The sequence below is a fragment of the Rhinopithecus bieti genome, unplaced genomic scaffold (assembly GCF_001698545.2).
Source record: "Rhinopithecus bieti isolate Rb0 unplaced genomic scaffold, ASM169854v2 scaffold_3858, whole genome shotgun sequence".
Taxonomy (NCBI): Eukaryota; Metazoa; Chordata; class Mammalia; order Primates; family Cercopithecidae; genus Rhinopithecus; species Rhinopithecus bieti.
In genome coordinates this window covers 968,856-986,853 of record NW_016804227.1, presented here as the reverse complement: position 1 = coordinate 986,853, position 17,998 = coordinate 968,856, and the positions used below count along the sequence as shown (strand labels likewise).

Sequence of the window (17,998 nt, the reverse complement as noted above, 5' to 3'; positions counted from 1 at the left end):
TATCTCACAGGCTTTACCAGTTAGGTCACTGGTAACTTTGCCAGCAGCAGTTTGGATGGAAGACAGACTACAGAAGGGTAAACAAGGGGGCCCTACTCTTTCAAGTAGCCTAGTGGCAAAGTTAGGGAGACAAAGTAGAAAAATAGCTAGAAAGTGACATGGGTTAAAAGAAAATTTGTAGGTAGTGATGGGGGTAGTAGTAAAGAGGAAGGTTTACGAGCTCCTGCCTGGTGGCCTCCATAAAACCGGGGCCAAGATCATCTTCTGAGACTAATAGGTGGCAGGGAAGAAGCTTAAAGATGGGGTGAAAGTAAAAAACAGCCACACGGTGGTGAACTGCTCAGGAAAAAAAAAAAAAGAAAGAATTGCTAAGGCTATCTTGAGGGCCTAACAAACTGGAGACCATAAATTTATAGAGGTTATAATTGAATGGTGGTCAAGTTTTACCTAGCAGTGGCCAGCAGCCCAGGTACAGTAGCAAGATGTCAAATGATTAGGTTGAGCCTGGGTGGACTGAATTAGGTTCAATAAAATTCAAGGAGCAAGAGACTGGACTATGGTGGTGAACGAATGATTAAAGGAATGGTCCAAGGGTTCTAGACTGGATGAAGATGAAGAGAGGCCCAAAGGAAGTTAAAATATACAATACTGAACTTCACTGGGAAGCAAAGAGAAAGAAGAAAGACAAAGAATTTCAGAGTAAATTTTTTATCTTCAAGAAAGGTAAAATCTGGCCAGGCATAGTGGCTCATGCCTATAACCCCAGCACTTTTGAGAGGCCGAGGCAAGTGGATCACCTGAGGTCAGGAGTTTGACATCAGCCTGTCCAACATGGCAAAACCCCCTCTCTACTAAAAACACAAAAATTAGCCAGGTGTGGTGGCACACACCTGTAGTCCCAGCTACTTAGGAGGCCGAGGCAGGAGAATTGCTTGAACCTGGGAGGTGGAGGTTGCAGTGAGCTGAGATCATGCCACTGCATTCCAGTCTGGGCAACAGAGTGAGACTCCATCTCAAAGAAGAAGAAGATGAAGACGAAGACAAAGAAGAAGAAGAAGGAGGAGAAGAAATCTCATCTTAAAAGAAAGTTAACCAGGTTCAAAAAACAAGGAAAGGTAAAATCTTATCTTAAAACAAAGATAACCAGGTTCAAAAAAAAGAAAAGTAAAATCTTATCTTAAAAGAAAGATAACCAGGTTCTTCACAGAGCAGAATCACAGATATATTCTCCTCTAATCCTCTACCTGGATAACTGCTATCTATTATAACATAATAACCTCCAAAAAAGTGGTAACTGTTTTCGATGTCAACATCTTTAAAGTAATTATGCTGAGAGAAATAATACTCAAAAATAGGCTAATTCACTGCTAAGCAAAAAATCAGTGAATATACTGCATTGACCATCCAGTTCTTCCTTCATTAGTAACATTTACCATATTGTTTTGTTTTTTAAAGCCAAGAATCATTTACCCTATCTTTAAAAATAAATAATTTTCTGCAGCCCAAAAGAGCATCATATTACTAATGAAAAACCCCCATTAAACTGATTACGCGTTCAGTAAGACTGATGGTCCGAACTTCCCTAGAGAGGTCTGCAGTATTTTCACTGTTGATAAAGGAAGTGAATAAGATTATACCACACATTGCTGATGTTCTGTAACCAATAAAAGTACTTCTTGTTCTGGTTCATTTTGATTCTAGTTGACATTACTCTTTGATTTTTTTTTCCTCTTTCTAATTAAAGCTAGTTAGAATTAAAGCGCTCTGTCATTCAGCATTTGGCAACACAATAAAGACATTCTCTAAATTGCAACATTTAAACATTTATTGTTTTCAGCCAATTCTTCAGGTAAGGATCAAACTTCAAGGACACAAATCATATTCTATAATTTAAAAAGTGCAATTCCAAATATTACTTGCTGAAGCTTAAAAACTGAGTCTTATTAAAACTCAATGAGACCGCATATGCAAACACGAAGTCTAACCCGGTTCCAACAGAATTTGAGGTAAGATGCTAGGAGCTTAAACAACAGTGCGCTCATTGGAAGCTCGGACAGGGTATACTGTGTTCAAAAACAAATCACTAATAAAAGGATTTTAAACATGGTAAAAAGCAAATGTTGGAGAGGCAATCAAAGTCATATGACAATTAGTAAATCTAGCTTTACTAATTTAATATACACAGGAAGAAAAAGTGAACCCTCTGCTGCCTCCACTGCCCTCTCCAGCCCCTCAAACAAGCTATCTTAGAGAAAAGCCCACAACTCCCTTGGCTCTGTTTACTCCACACTGCTTCGCTACAATCTGGCTTGCCTCCGCACAACCTGAATCTGCTCGTCCCCATCTACAGGTGACTGAGATTGCTCCTGTGGACACCCTCCGCCCTTTTCTTGCTTGACCTCTGCATCATTTGAAAGTCTGATAGCTTTTTCTTTGTAACGCTTGCCTCTCTTGGCTTCTTCAACAGTATTCTCTTCTGGTTTTCTTCATACTTATCTCACAGCTCCTTTTCTAGTTTCCCCTTGTCTCTGACTTAGGAGCAAGTCTTCTTGCAGGTTATGTCCTGCATCCTCTTATCTTAAACACCCTGATCTCTAGAAACATTGTCATTTCCAGGGTCTCAGCATCAGCAACTCCACGGGGATGACTTCCACAACCTAACATCCTGCCAAATGTCTTCCTGACAGTTTTACCTGAGTGTCCTTAAAGGCAACACACCTAATACTGAGCTGACAATTTCCCTCTTCCCAGGTCAACCCTTCAAACCTGTTCTCTCCTTGGTATTTCCTATCTCAGAGAAAAGAACCATTAACCTCTTGTCACCCTCTTCTCCTTACAGCCACTTTAGAGGCCCTGCAACCCCTGAGTTGATATTTAAAACATGTTGATAGCTTTCATTACATTCACTGAAAGCTCTGTTATGCAAACATACACCTTAAGAATCATTACTATCTCTCTTTTCTCTAACCATGCTGCCAGTAACTTATGCCCTCATACATTACCTAAATTGCTCCAATAGCATCTGCATTTGTCCATTTTCCTCCAGTCAACTTTTCCAATCCACCCTTCCAATGCAGTCATAAAGGCTTTTTTTTTTTTTTTTTTTTGAGATGGAGTCTCACTCTGTCACCCAATCTGGAGTGCAGTGGTGCCATCTGGGCTCACTGCAAGCTCCGCCTCCTGGGTTCATGCCATTCTCCTGCCTCAGCCTCCCGAGTAGCTGGGACTATAGGTGCCCGTCACCACGCCTGGCTAATGTTTTGTATCTTTAGTAGAGACGGGGTTTCACTGTGTTAGCCAGGATGGTCTCCATCTCCTGATCGCGTGATCCGCCCGCCTCGGCCTCCCAAAGTGCTGGGATTACAGGCATGAGCCACCGCGCCCAGCCCATAAAGACTCTTATACACAAGTGAGTCCATCACACTCCTGCTTAAAAGGCAACCACTGACATGACGAGATTTATCCCAAGGAAATAATCAGATGTGAATACAAATTTACAAAGCTGTTTATCACATTATTGGTAATAGTAAAAATTTTTAAAATGCAAGCAACTTAAAAATTAACCCATTATGAGATATTTAAGTATAATAAACTACAGTCACCTTGTGGGCTATTATATGTTGTCATTAGAAGTTAAGTTCTCAGAAAACTTTCAACAGCATGGCCTGGGAAATGCTGGCATACAAATTACACTAGAGAAAGCAGGATACAAACTATATTTTGCAATAAAATCATGCTATTCTTATGAGCCTATGCATAGCAACATACTTGGTTAGAAATACACTAAAATTATACCAATATACTAAATTATACTAATATACTAAAATGTTAACAGCAGTTATTTCTAGTTGATATTAAAGGTGATTTTTATTTCTTCCTTCATATTTTCTATATGTTCTAATTTTTAAAAATTTTGTTCTAACATTCATTCTATGCTGGGGAGGGGGACAGCCATTTTTAGGAATACTGGCTTCTCACTCAATTCCGGATATAATCTAAAATGCTTGGCATGGCGAACACAGTCCCTTGTGACAAGTCCCTGTCTATCATGCCAGCCTCACTTCTAGCCACTTCACACACACCACACACCTGGCATAGAACAGCTTTCAGTTCCTTAAACAAGCCACGTTCACTCATGCATCTATCCAAGCTCCTCCCCCCCAGAGTGCTCTCCTATCTTGGTCAATCTGGTCGCTCCTCAATTTCCAGGAAATCTTTACCTGTTCCCTCACTCCTGACCTCTTACCTTCATCTGCAGGTTAAGTACTCCTGGCCTGAACTACCAGAGTCCTTGTCACAATCATCTACTGGTCCATCTTCTCCATGAGTCTGAGAAGAACGTGAGAGCAGGAACTTTGCCTTATTGCTGTATTCTTGGTGAGTGACCAACCTATCATAGGTGCTCAACACACACTTCATGACTGGAATACTTTTTAAAGGCTTTAAATTTCTATTGCTTTAGAGTATATGTTATAATAATATATGTCTGCTGCCACAGCTCTACTTCAGGTCATTGAATTACATATCCCTAAACATGTTCTTTATCATTTATAATCTTCCATTATCTACACCTTGGACAAGGTATAGGTAGAACCTGTATGTTTTGACTCAATGCTCAGAATTTTCTTATACTTAGAACTGTCTGAAAATGGAATAGATGGTCTAGAGAAGTCTCTGTCACCAGAACTACTTATATACAGAGAAGCCGGTCATGGGACAGGGATACTAAAGAAAGGACCAAGAACCTTTCAAATTCTGCAATTCCAGGGGAACAATTCCCAGCTCTTAAGCATAACTTTTAAGGCCCTCTCTCAGTTCAAGGCCAGATTCCTCCAGCCTCTCCTGTCTTCTGCAGGATTAAATTCTAGTCTTGTCAAACCAGACTATTATGCACCATTCCCAGAATCCTTTCTACTGTTCCTAGCCACCGTGTTTCTGCTCGAACGGTTTTCACCACCTGGAATACCTCTTCCCCTCATTTACAAGGCAGCCTGTCAAAATCACCCCACCCTCCAAAGCCCAGATCAAATGTCACCTCCTAAAGTCACAGCATCGTAGAAAGTGAGAGCCAGAAGAGTCCATGGAGATCATCCAAACACCCTCCTCACTTTACAGACGAGCTCCCTCCCATCCCCGCCCCACCAAAAAACAATAAAGGCTGCAAGTTTAAGTGATTCAGCCAAGTTAGTGCTGGGATTATGATCCAAACTCAGTCATCAGCACTGAGTCCAAATTTCAAAACATCAGAACCCTAGTTTCTGGGTTGCCAAGTCCAGAACTAAACCATTTTGCTTACGCTTCTCACATAATACTACTGTATCATCTTTGTATTGTGTTTACATGAATTTAAGAAGATAGATGTATTACAGAAAAAAGAGTCCTAAATTTAAAATTATTCCTGAATTAAAATCCAACCTCTGCCATTTACTACCTGTGTGAATTTGCACAAATTATTTAACCCCTCTGAGCTTTGGTTGCTTCATCTCCTGGGTCTTAGTTCATATGGCATCTTCTCAGACTCTCTCTAGCACCCTACCTAATGTCACCACCCACCCCTCACATCACGACTTTCCGTTGTTTCTGTCACATTCTGAAATCATCTTATTTATGCGACTGAATATTAGATAATTTTTAAAAAACTAAAAATAATAAAATAGAGGGTGAGAGGTGGGGGTCTAGTTTTATTCTTTTGCATATGAATATCCAGTTTCTCCAACACCGTTTATTGAAGAGACTGTCCTTTCTCCAATGAGTGTTCTTGGCACCTTTGTCAAAATCAGTTGGCTATAGATATGTGGATGAATTTCTGGCCTCTTTATTCTGTTCCATCAGTTTGTGTGTCTGTTTTTTTTTTTTTTTTTCCGAGACGGAGTCTCGCTCTGTTGCCCAGGCTGGAGTGCAGTGGCCGGATCTCAGCTCACTGCAAGCTCCGCCTCCCAGGTTTACGCCATTCTCCTGCCTCAGCCTCCTGAGTAGCTGGGACTACAGGCACCCACCACCATGCCTGGCTAATTTTTTTGTATTTTTTAGTAGAGACGGGGTTTCACCATGTTAGCCAGGATGGTCTTGATCTCCTGACCTCGTGATCCGACCGTCTCGGCCTCCCAAAGTGCTGGGATTACAGGCTTGAGCCACCGCGCCCGGCCTGTGTGTCTGTTTTGATGCCAGTACCATGCAGTTTGGGTTATAATAACTTATAGTATGATGCCGCCAGCTTTGTACTTTTTGCTTGGCTATTTGGGGTCTTTTGTGGTTCCATACAAATTTTAGGATTGCTTTTCTATTTCTACGAAGAATGTCATTGGTATTTTGATAGAGATTGCAGCAAAACTGTAGACTGCTTCCAAAAACCTCACTGTAAGGTCTAAGACTATAAAACTACTAGAAGAAAACAGAGGGCAAATGCTTCAGGACATTGGTCTGGGAAAATATTTTAGAATAAGACCTCAAAAGCACAGGTAACATAAGGAAAAATAAATAGGATTATGTCAAACTACAAAGCTTCTGCACAGCAAAGGAAACAACAGAGTTATAAGACAGACAACCTATAGGAGAAAATATTTGCAAACTACTTCTCTGATGGGATTAATGCCCAGAATATACAAGGAACTCAAACACCTCAATAGCAAAACAACAAACAATCCAATTAAAAAATGGTCAAATTATCTGAACAGATACTTCTCAAAAGAAGACACACAAATGACCAACAAATATATGAAAAAATGCTCAACCTCACAATTACCAGAGAAACGCAAATCAAAAACACAATGTAGTATCATCTCCCTCCAGTTAGAATGGCTATTGTAAAAAAAAGACCAAAAATAAATAAATAAATAAATAAATAAATAAATAAATAAATAATAACAACAACAAACACTGGCAAGAATGCAGAAAAAGGGAAATTCTTATACACTTTTGGTGGGACTGTAAACTAGTATAGCCACTATGGAGAACAGTATGCAGGTTCTTCAGAAAAACTACAAATAGAATAACCATATGATCCAGCAATCCCACTACGGGGCATTTATCCAAAGGAAAGGAAATTAGTATATTAAAGAGACGTCTGCACCCACATCTCTACTACAGCACTATTCACAATAGCCAAGACATGGAATCAACACAGGTGTCCGACAACAGATGAATGGATAAGTAAAGTGTGGCACATACACAATGAAATATCACCCAGTCATAAAAAATAATAATAAAATAAATAAATAAATAAAAACCTATCATTTGCAGCAAGATGGATGAAACCAGAGGACACTAGTATGTTAAGCGAAATAAGCCAGGAACGGAAAGTTAATCATGCATGTTCTCATTCCTATGCAGAAGAAAAACAAAGTTGAGCTCCTAGAACTAAAAAGTAGAACAGAGGATACTAGAAGCTGGGAAGGATAGAGGATAGAGAGAGATTTGTTAAAAGATACAAAATTATAGCTCAACAGAAGGAATAACTTCTAATGTTCCATACCAGTGTAGGATGACTACAATTAACTTTAATTACAAAAACAGGTAGGAAACCAGATTTGGCCCACAGGCCTTAGTTTGCCAACTCCTGGTTAACAGGAATAAAATGTAAAAGCCAAAATATCTTCATAAAAGAAGTTTCATAATGATATTATATTCTAAAAACATAACATCTCTTATACACAGCTGGTTTGGCAGACTGTAGCAAAATGGAAAAAGCCTACCGTACAACCCAGCACCTCTTCTCCCGGCTACATCCCCTAGAGACTGTTTAGTCCATTATCTGTGTAGTCCACTATTTATGATGGGATTTTCCTCATCCGTAGTAAATATCCCCAGTGTGCGGATATTCACTAGGGATGAGGAAAATCTCATCACAAATAGTGGACTACACAGATAATGGGGTATACTTATATGACAAAATGCTATTCGGCAGAAAAAAGAAATGGGTTAGAATTTAAGATATGTTAATGTGGACAAAAATCAAGCAGTTTTATTTTTTATTTTTTCCTTATCTAAAAGGAGTATTCATTCAGTAAACATTAATCATTCATTCAGTAAACATTAACAAATATGAAATCCTTGCTATATGCTAGGCATCAGGACACACAGTTCATTACCTATTGCATACAAGATAATCAATAATTTTTTATTTTCACAAAAAGTGGCAAATGATTGTTATTCTTAAACGCAAGTCATAGAAATGAGAGCAAATTATACTTAGACCCCCAGTAGTTAGAAAGATAAGATGAACACATAAGGCTGAGATCAACTGCATATACAAGTCACCAAAATCAAGTAGTTTTCAGTGAATAAGTACACTATATCTGTTCTAAAATCTGATATAATTAAAACCAAAAATGAACACAAAACAATACAATGTATAGTTTATGGGCTATATTATGGAAATGTCAGAAAACAAAATGAGGGCCGGGTGTGGTGGCTCACACCTGTAATCCCAGCAATTTGGGAGGCCAAGGCAGGCAGATACTTGGAGGTCAGGAGTTTGAGACCAGCCTAGCCAACATGGTGAAACCCCGTCTCCACTAAAAATACAAAAATTAGCTGGACATGCTGGTGCATGCCTGTAATCCCAGCTACTTGGGAGTTTGAGGCAGGAGAATCGCTTAAACCCAGGAGACAGAGGCTGCGGTGAGCTAAGATTGTGCCACTGCACTCCAGCCTGGGTAACAGAGCAGGGCTTCATCTTGGAAAAAAGAAAAAGAAAGAAAGAAAGAAAACTGAAAAAACAGACTCGCTGGTGCCTCAGGGAAGGTGAATAGTGTGAGCGGTGGTCAGATGAGGGCCACAGCTTTATCTACATTATTTTATTTCTTATAAAAAAAGGTGAAAAAAGAAAAAAAAAAACATAAAAGGAAAGAAGGTGAAGGGAAAATGCAAAATTTTAACTAATGAATTTGTTACTATGTATTATTACTTATTTTAAATTCTAAGCAGTGCAGCTATGATTTTACACAACATGCTGCATACATTTTATATTTTAAAAGTTTCTTCCTCAAAATAGGGTGTTTGTGAGATGTACTTTTCATATGTAATTCTTAAAGTCATAAAGAGTTTAATTTTCATCAGACCTTGATTTGTTTTCCTATTTTCTAAGTGCCTTTTGAGGCAAAATTACTTCTTCCTTTCAGGGGTTTGGCTCTATAGCTACTTACGGTGGTGCTGGCATTTAAAACAAAAACAAAAAACAAAAAACAAAAAAACAGAGTGTCTTTGATTGAACAATATTTAGAGAATTTTCCCCAATATTTAGAGATTTTAATACTCTGTACTTGAATTCTATAATAATATCAAGATAATAACTGCTAATCCCACAGGAAACATAGCTGGAGCCCCGCTTCTTAATTCTCCGTGAGTTTCAGAGAGTAGGTTCACCAACAGATATGGTGTAAGGAACTTTAAGAATTAATATTTTATCCTGAAGAATGCCTAACAGTTACATTAACTATAAGGTAAGTCCCTTCCCTGTCTAACCCTTAGTATTGGGGTTGGGAATAGGCTAGATAAGACTACCTAATAAAATTTTGGGGTCACAAAAATTCCTTCTTGCTTCTTCTCTAAAACCACATTAATGACTCTCTGGCACATTGTTTTCAAAATAAAAGAGAATAAATACATATATGTATATATATGCATGTATATGTATGTATATATATACACATGCACAAACTCATATACGTGGGGGATGTGTATATGGATGGATGGATGGATGGATGGATGGGAGACAGAGAGAGAGAGATGAAATAGATTGTCACGGGAGAGAAGGCACATTATAGAAGTCAAGAGCAGCATCACTTTTGCAATCAGATAGATCTGGGTTGATACCCAGGGAAAGTGAAGTTTCTTAGCACCGGATGAGCTCATTTTCCTCATCAGTAAGATGGGGCTAACACCTAGCTCCCACTACATGTAGAGATCCCACACAGACACATAGGGGGTCATTATCCATAAATAACGTTGACACAGATATAGTACATTTTCAAAGTGCTATTTGATTTGCTACATATGAATAGTTTTCTTTTCTTTTCTTTCTTTCTTTTTTTTTTTTTTTTTGAGACACAGTTTTACTCTGTCGCCCAGGCTGGAGTGCAGTGGGGCGACGTCGGCTTACTGCAACCTTTGCCTCCTGGGTTCAAGCGATTCTCCTGCCTCAGTCTCCAGAGTAGCTGGGATTACAGCTACTCTGGAGGCTGAGGAATTAAATCTAAATTAGGCACCACACCCGGCTAATTTTTGTATTAGTGGAGACAGGGATTCACCATGCTGGCTAGGATAGTCTCGAACTCCTGACCTCAGGTGATCCACCCGCCTCAGTCTCCCAAAGTGCTGGGATTACAGGCAGGAGCTACTGCGCCTGGCTTGCTTTTTTGTTTGTTTTGTTTTTTGAGACACAGTCTCTTGCTTTGTTGCTCAGGCTGGAGTGCAGTGGCATGATCTCCGCTCACTGCAACCTCCACCTTCTAGGTTCCAGCAATTCTCCTACCTCAGCTTCCCGAGTAGCTGGGACTACAGGCATGCGTCACCACGCCTGGCTATGCTATATATGAATAGTTTTCATTTTTAGTTGCACAACAGAACATAACTCAATTTACTTATTTTAAAATAATGTACCAAATAAATACTTGGTAACATAATTAGCCTTTCTATTACAAAAAGACCGCAGTTCCCATATCAAGTTTTGAATGAAAGCATATGATAAATATAAAGGCCTGTTTTCTATCAGCTAAGTCATTCTAAATAAATCTTTAAACGTGCTCAGTATCTAGCATAGTTCTGTTTATTTATTGCCCGCTATCTTCTCCACACTGGTAATTGATTTTTTTCTTGGCAGCAAGAAATTTATATGCCCTCTTTTACCCAAATATTACAGCTCACATAGAATGAAAATGCTAACTCCTCTATGAGTCCTAATACCTATGGGGAAGAACATGGGATGGGCCAAGGATAGAATTTCAGTTTCAATTTTACATCATCTGGCTATTGTCAGTTCAAGTTTATTTCAATGGAAGAATTTGAGGCACTTCTGAGGTTAACATTTATGAGCTCAAATGGGAAAAAAAAGGCAGAGTTAATTCACTGGATTTGAAATACTCTATGGACATAATTTAGAACTATGGTCTGTATACTTTTTCTCAGCTGACTTACAGGATGAAAACAACAGTTTAAACCTTTCACGTTTGATTTGTATCTATTTAAGCATTTTATTAGATTAGCTATGCATGTATTATTGTTCCTTGAGTGAGAAAGGCAATGGGAAAATTCTTACATACTTTAAGGCAGAGGTTAACTAAAAGAGATCCTCAGCCAGATTCCTACTGAGGTCAATACAAACTTGGGCTAATTAAAGTTTATAGAATTTGGCCTGTATTATATTCAAAGAGAGGATACTATTTTGTTATAGTTGCAAGTTTGACATTATTTAATTATAGTTTCAAATAAAGGCATAAATAGAAAATGGAAAAGACACTGTATATTGCATGGTTATTATTTTGTCAGTAATTTTTACTGACACTAAGGGCCGTGAACGGGAAGAATGAATTGTTTGCCAGAGTCCTCAGAGGCCCACGAGAGTTCCATTTATCCAGATCACTATAAAATGCAGTACTGAGTCCTGAGAGGCCTAAACATACACTAGTAGAAAATGTCATTTTCACAACTAATCTAAAGACAAATATTAAGCTGCATCTATTGAAAAGTAATATGGTCAATACATGATCCACATGTTCACTAGTTCACCAGTTAACTAGTTCTTCACTGAACTGAGCGCATTATGTAAATGCATCTATCATTGAGAACTAAAGAGAAGTAACAGTTGCAGGCACGCTGATGATCTTCCAATGAGAGTTTTGTGTCTCCCAAAGACTCAAAGGGCTGGAAGTTTATCTAAATAATTATCTACTTTTTCTGTCAAAACTGTGATCCATTTAGTCCAAAGAGGAAGCTTTTCCTTAAAAATTAAAGTGAATGAGACAAGCTTTGCATTTATGCACAGACCAACAAAAACGTTGCAGTATAAAACTTCCTTTTCCGTTTGTTTCTCAATCAGATAAAAACAACAAGCAAACCTGGTCAAAACTTGGAAATCTTCAAAGATTGTCCTCTACCTCTACCTGCCTCAGTGACAATTCTTTACCTAACTTTAAGACATCTAAGAACTTTCCAAAATCCAAGGTCTGAGAGCACCACTGTTTTATCTTTGTTATTAGGAAGGAAATTTCTGTACTCTAAACTCTATGGCAAACTGCAGTTTCACAAACCCCAGAGTGAGGTTGTTGGAGAGGAGGGCAGGAAAGAAGCTGGTCTCATGCTGTCTTGGGGAGAAGAATGATTTATACCCTCCTCAAAATTGATGGGTAACTCTGAGTAAAACATTTCTTTCTCATCTTAAACAGCTTAAAACAGGGCTGTGTCCTGGCCCAGAGATCATGAACAAATCCGAGCAATTTGATGCATATTTTGAACGGCTTGGAAGCAGGCCCACCGACAGAGGGCGATAAGCATTCCTCCCCCTCTGTGATGACATGGCACTGCTCTCCTGTGCCAAGAGTGGCCTCAACAAGCAGCTAACCACACTGGCCAACAATTACTGTCAGAAAGGACTTTTTATGCCAAAACCACTATCATTGTGTTTGGCAGGCATCCTTCCGCATTCACATGGGTAATAGTAAATAATTCTATTCAGTAGATTAATGCATATGGTTATCTGGAGCACAATTAACAAATATTCATGCTGGCAGGCATCTGATGACAGGGTCATGCTGAAAGTTAACTATTAGGGAACATTCTTCTATACCAATAGGCAGAACGTTGGTACTCCAACCTCTGACATTCATCTACACACTGCTCTTCACTTTGCCTTCTAACATTCTCTTTGCTCCCCAAAGATTCCACTGAACCCTCCTGGAATCTGAGTCCATGAAACACACATTTCCCAACATGTACACATGCTATTTACAGCACTAGCCTGAGTTCACTGCTTCTTTTGCAGCTGTTGAGTTAGCCCAGAAAACTTTTGTCTACGAGGCAGGATGTAGGGGTGGCTTCTCCGTGTTGCCTGAAGTGCATCCAGATCATTAACGCTCAGCCCTTGGGCAGCAGTTCTTGCCCTTCAGAAGCTCATGCCATCATGTTTCCAGCACCCGCCAGCATTCTCTTACCATGTATTCTACCAGGTAACAGACCCGCATACACTGAAGATTTTGGCGCCTGGCTCCATATTCTCACTCTTGACCTTAAGCTTTAACCTCCACAAAGATAATTTCATTCTATGTGAACATCCCATCTGGTAACCTAGACTCTTAGTATTTTACCTTCTCAAAATAAGAAGACTCCATGGCCAAACTGCAGAGCTTGATGTTATCTAGATATGTTCCTTTAAAATTCAACTGTGCAATGCTATGACCATAACGTACTGCTCTCCGGTTATCTCACACATTTACTCCCACTAAACTTCCTCTTTAATTTCACTGAGACCACCCGTGCCTTGTCCTCTCTACTTTTTTGTGCTTATCTTTCTTGGGCCACTCTCATTCTTGTAAAAATTCTTTTTTCTTTTAGATTCCGTGTTATCACACTCTCCTGGTTTTACTCCTGCCTTTCCAGCTGCTCCTGCTCAGAAGCCACTGGATGCTTCTCCTCTGTCAATGTTGGAGACCACTGGGACTCACTTCTTAAACTTTCCTCTTCTCTCTCTCTCCACATACATGATCCTATTCAACATCAGGGCTTTCAATCCTGTTTATGTTGGTAACTCCCAAACTCCTCACCTCTGAGTTCCAGGCCTCCATCCACAGGCCTCCATCCAATTTCCTTCCTGCAATACCTACCTGGAGCTATAACAGGAATCTGAAACTCTACATGACACAAGCAGAATGCCCACTGTACCATTTAAAACCTGTTCCTCTCCTAGTCATCCTTCTTTCAGTAAATGGTATGACCATCACCTAGTTGATCAGGCTAAAAAGCTGTACACTTTTAACTTTCCTTGATTATACCATTTCTTTTGTTCCACAGCCAATCTATTCAATTCATTTTACAAATAGTTACTGAGTAGTTACTGTGTATAAGGCACTATTGTACTGGGATACAGTAATAGGCATACAAAATTCTTGTCCTCATGAAAATGGCATTCTAGGGAAAGGAAACAGAAAATAAGCAAATAAATAAAATCCACAGATTGTCAGATCAAGATAAATTTTGAGGAGAATAAGTAAAGCAGGGAAATGGGTTCATGAATGTTGGTGCAGCACAGGCAGATGTGACTTTTAAATAGAGCAATCAGGGAAGGCAGGATTGCAAGGTGACATTTAAACAGAAACTGATAACAGAGCAAGTCATGAGAATGTCTGGAAGAGAAGCATGCTGGGGAAAGTTTTCAGCAAAGTTTCTGAGGTGGGAGTGAATCTGGGGTATTCAACAAATTCAAGACGGCCAGCATGGCTAGAGCATAGTGAACACAGCAACCGGGCTATGGACAGCCTTGTAGGCCACTTTGAGAGTTTAAACTCTGAGTGAGATGAGAGGTCCCTGGAAGGTTTGAAGTCAAACGTAACATTACCTTACATATGCCTTCAATGGCTTCATTCTCTGCTATGTGGAGTTAGAATAAAGAGTAGAAGCAGAAAGACCAGTTAAAAGGGAAGGCTGTTAGTACACTCCAAGTGAGAGATGATGGTTGAAACCAAGAGAAGGGCTGTGAACCAAGGGTAGGGTGTTGAGATATATACGTCCACATATATCTCACATCCAACCACTTCTTCACTGCCACTCCCTAATCCAAACCCTCTTCAGCTCTTGCCTGGAATACTATCATGACCTCTTAACTGGCCTCCTGCCTCCATTCCTGCTTTCCATTCTTGACAAGAATGAGCTTAGTAGGATCTCATCCCTCCTCTGCTGTACACACTTCAAAAGCTTCCCATTGTACTTACAAGGAAATCTAAACTCCTTACAAAACTACAAAGCCCTAAATGACTTGGCTGCTCCCTGCCCTTTCAAATTCATCTCATTCTGACCTTCCCTTTAGTCACCTTAGCCTCCTTTTCATTCTTGCTAAAACTCTTCCCAGTTTCAAGACTTCTGCATTAGATCTTCATGTGGCTGGCTCCCTCTCACCCTTTAGATCTCAGCAAAAATATGACCTCTTAGGGAGGCCCTTCCTGAGCACTTATCTAAATTAGGCCCTCCTGTTACCTATCATGGCAGCCTGTTTAGTTTATTTATGGCACCTATCATTATCTGTAACTGTCTTTATCATCCATGTCTCCCCTCCCCATGCTGGTAGGGATGTTGTCTGTCTTGGTGTGAGGCATTCTATAGATGCTTGCTTTTAAAAAAGAATGAATCCATCATCCCTTCTTACCCTCCCTCCCCTTCCTCCCTTCTCCAACCTAGAGCCCACAGCCCATCACCTTTCCTTTCCCTTGCCCAATTCCTCAAGTTCCTGACTTCCTCACATCTTTTCATTCCACTCACACAGCAACACCCTCACCCTAGATCAACCCAGATGTCTATCGTTTCTGCTCCAACATTCAGGCCAAAGGGCACAACTATCTCTGACCTCTATTGAGCCAAAACTGCCCAGTAAACCTCCAGGATTTACCTCTCTGCTGGATTTACCTCTCCAGGATTTACCTCTCTGCTGACTTCTTTCCTGCAAATTCCACCACTCCCTTAATACTCTTAACCCACCTCCTCTCAGTTAACTCTCAGCAGATGACCCTGTCTTCTATCTAATCAAGCAAACACAAGTCAGCACTACCATACCCCTCCACTGCAGGCCCCACCTGCATCCAGATTCATCTTCCTAGCCCTATCAGCCACACAGGGAATCCTCTTTGTCTTAGTCTGCTCAGCCTGCTATCACAGAATGTCACAGACTATGCATCTTAAACAACAGAAATCTATTTCTCACAGTTCTGGAGGCTGGGAGGTCCAAGATCCAGGTCCTGGCAGATTTGGTTTTTGGTGAGGGCTCTCCTCCTGGTTTGCAGAGGACCACCTTCTTGCTTCATCCTTACAGGGCACAGACAGATCCTCTCCTGCCTTTTCTTATAAGGTCACTAATCCTATCTGTAAGGGCTCTACCCTCATGACCTAATTAGCTCCCAAAGGGTACTCTCTTTATATGCCATCACAGTGGGGAAAGGAGCTTTGGCATATGAATTTGGGGAGAATACAAACATTCATTCTTTAGTACTCCTTTAGTTAATCCTCCCCTCCTGTGCTCTGGAATTCATCATGCTGCACTCCTCAGGACTTCATTCTATCAGTGATCCCCTCTCTTTCATATGTATGTTTAATTTCTCCCTTGCTTTTCAGTATGTTCCCATCAACACTGGCACATGCTCAGGTCTTCTACTGCTTACAGGTTCCCTTCTAGGTATCATTACTTCTCTCTTTTCTATCTAAGCCTACTGCAAGAGTTCTACTACTCCAGTAGACATCTTACCTAACATTCAGGAGATAACACAATGGAATCTATTTTATACACTTTACATCCTACTGATCTTGCTTTTGCCAAATTGCCAACCACCTCTTTGAAGTAAAATGTAACAAATAGCTTTCTCCACAACAAATATTTACTGAGTAATTGTGTGACAAGTACTGGACTAAGAATTGTTCAGATCATATATACATTTTTCTCTGTAGCATTTAATACTGTTGACCATTTCCTCCAAGATGTTCTGTTGCTACGGATTTCATAGCAGTGTCCTAAACTTTTTTCCTACTTCTCTGGTCACTTCTTTTAAGTCTCCTTTGTCTGATCCATCCTGTACTTCTTCATCCTCCTCTTTTTTTTACTCTACTCACTTTTTCTCCATAATCTCATCTTCACTATCTAAATCACCTCCCATGCTGATCCTTCCCAGAACCTCCTCTAGCCCATATCTCTCTCATAAGCTCAGGGTCTGTATATCCCACTGCCTTCTAAATATTTCCATTTGGATGACCCATAGGTTTAGCAGGTCTGAAGCTGAAATCATTCCTTCTGCCCACCCATCCATAAATCAGCTACTTAGACTGCAATCTCAATCCCCATGATGCCGATGTTTTCCGCCCAGTTTCCCAGGAAGAAATCCAGACGTTATCTATGACTTATCTTTCTTACTCTCTTCCTCATACAATACCCACCACCCTGAAAGTAAAAGCAAACAAAAACTTACCCAGTCTCCAACTTCTCTCAACTCTACCTCTTAAATCTTGCCAATTGAACCCACAATCCACTTGGGGTTATTCTACCAGGACCCACTAAATTAAACCCAGAATATTTGAACTGTGTCTCTCTATTACTGAAAAATAGAAGGCAAGGTTGAAACAGGAAACTACACAAGACAGGAGTGAGCATTTCTCTCTCTCTCTCTGAGACAGACATGTGTTGTACTCTGAAGCAGCAGCATAAAATGACCTTTGACTCTTCAGCAAAAGATCTAAAAAAATTATCTCCCTAAAATCAGTGATGTATGAGAACACCAGATGGAGTTATTTATTAATGCATAAACTCTGGATCCACTTGTGAAGGCTCTATACAGCCCATATCACAGCAGTAAAAGAACTCAGCAAAAGACTTACAGATGTAGACGGAAGACTGAACAAACCTAGCTACTCCTCTCCCCGCAACAAAACCTATTGAAATTATCAGAAAATGGTGTCAAAGGAGAGAAGTCTATACCTGTGATGAAAACAGGAAAGCAGGTGGGAGGAATGGCTGGCAGAGTCAAGAGATTTTAACAATTTTCTCCAAGATAAACTATTAAGTGGGACTTGATTAATCCACAGCAGAGGAAGCTATAGCTGTTCTGAGAAAAGCCTCACAGAGGCTCCAAATTTGGAGCTGGCAGAGACAGAAAGCAGGAGTGGGTTATGGGGCAGTAGCCATATGTAATTAAACACTTGACTTCAGAGCAGCTGGGCTGAGCAACCCTTCTCATTGCCCCAAATTTAATGTAACTAAAATGACTGCCTGCTCCATAATCAGAGAGGTGTTCACTAAAATTTCTTCATTAAACAT

General features: G+C 40.0%; 1 protein-coding gene across 6 annotated transcripts in view; it reads right to left on the bottom strand.

Annotated features, from left to right (window-relative positions):
- ST7 (suppression of tumorigenicity 7) overlaps positions 1-17,998 on the bottom strand; it is a 282,529-nt gene that overhangs the window by 63,761 nt on the left and 200,770 nt on the right. The window lies entirely within an intron of this gene.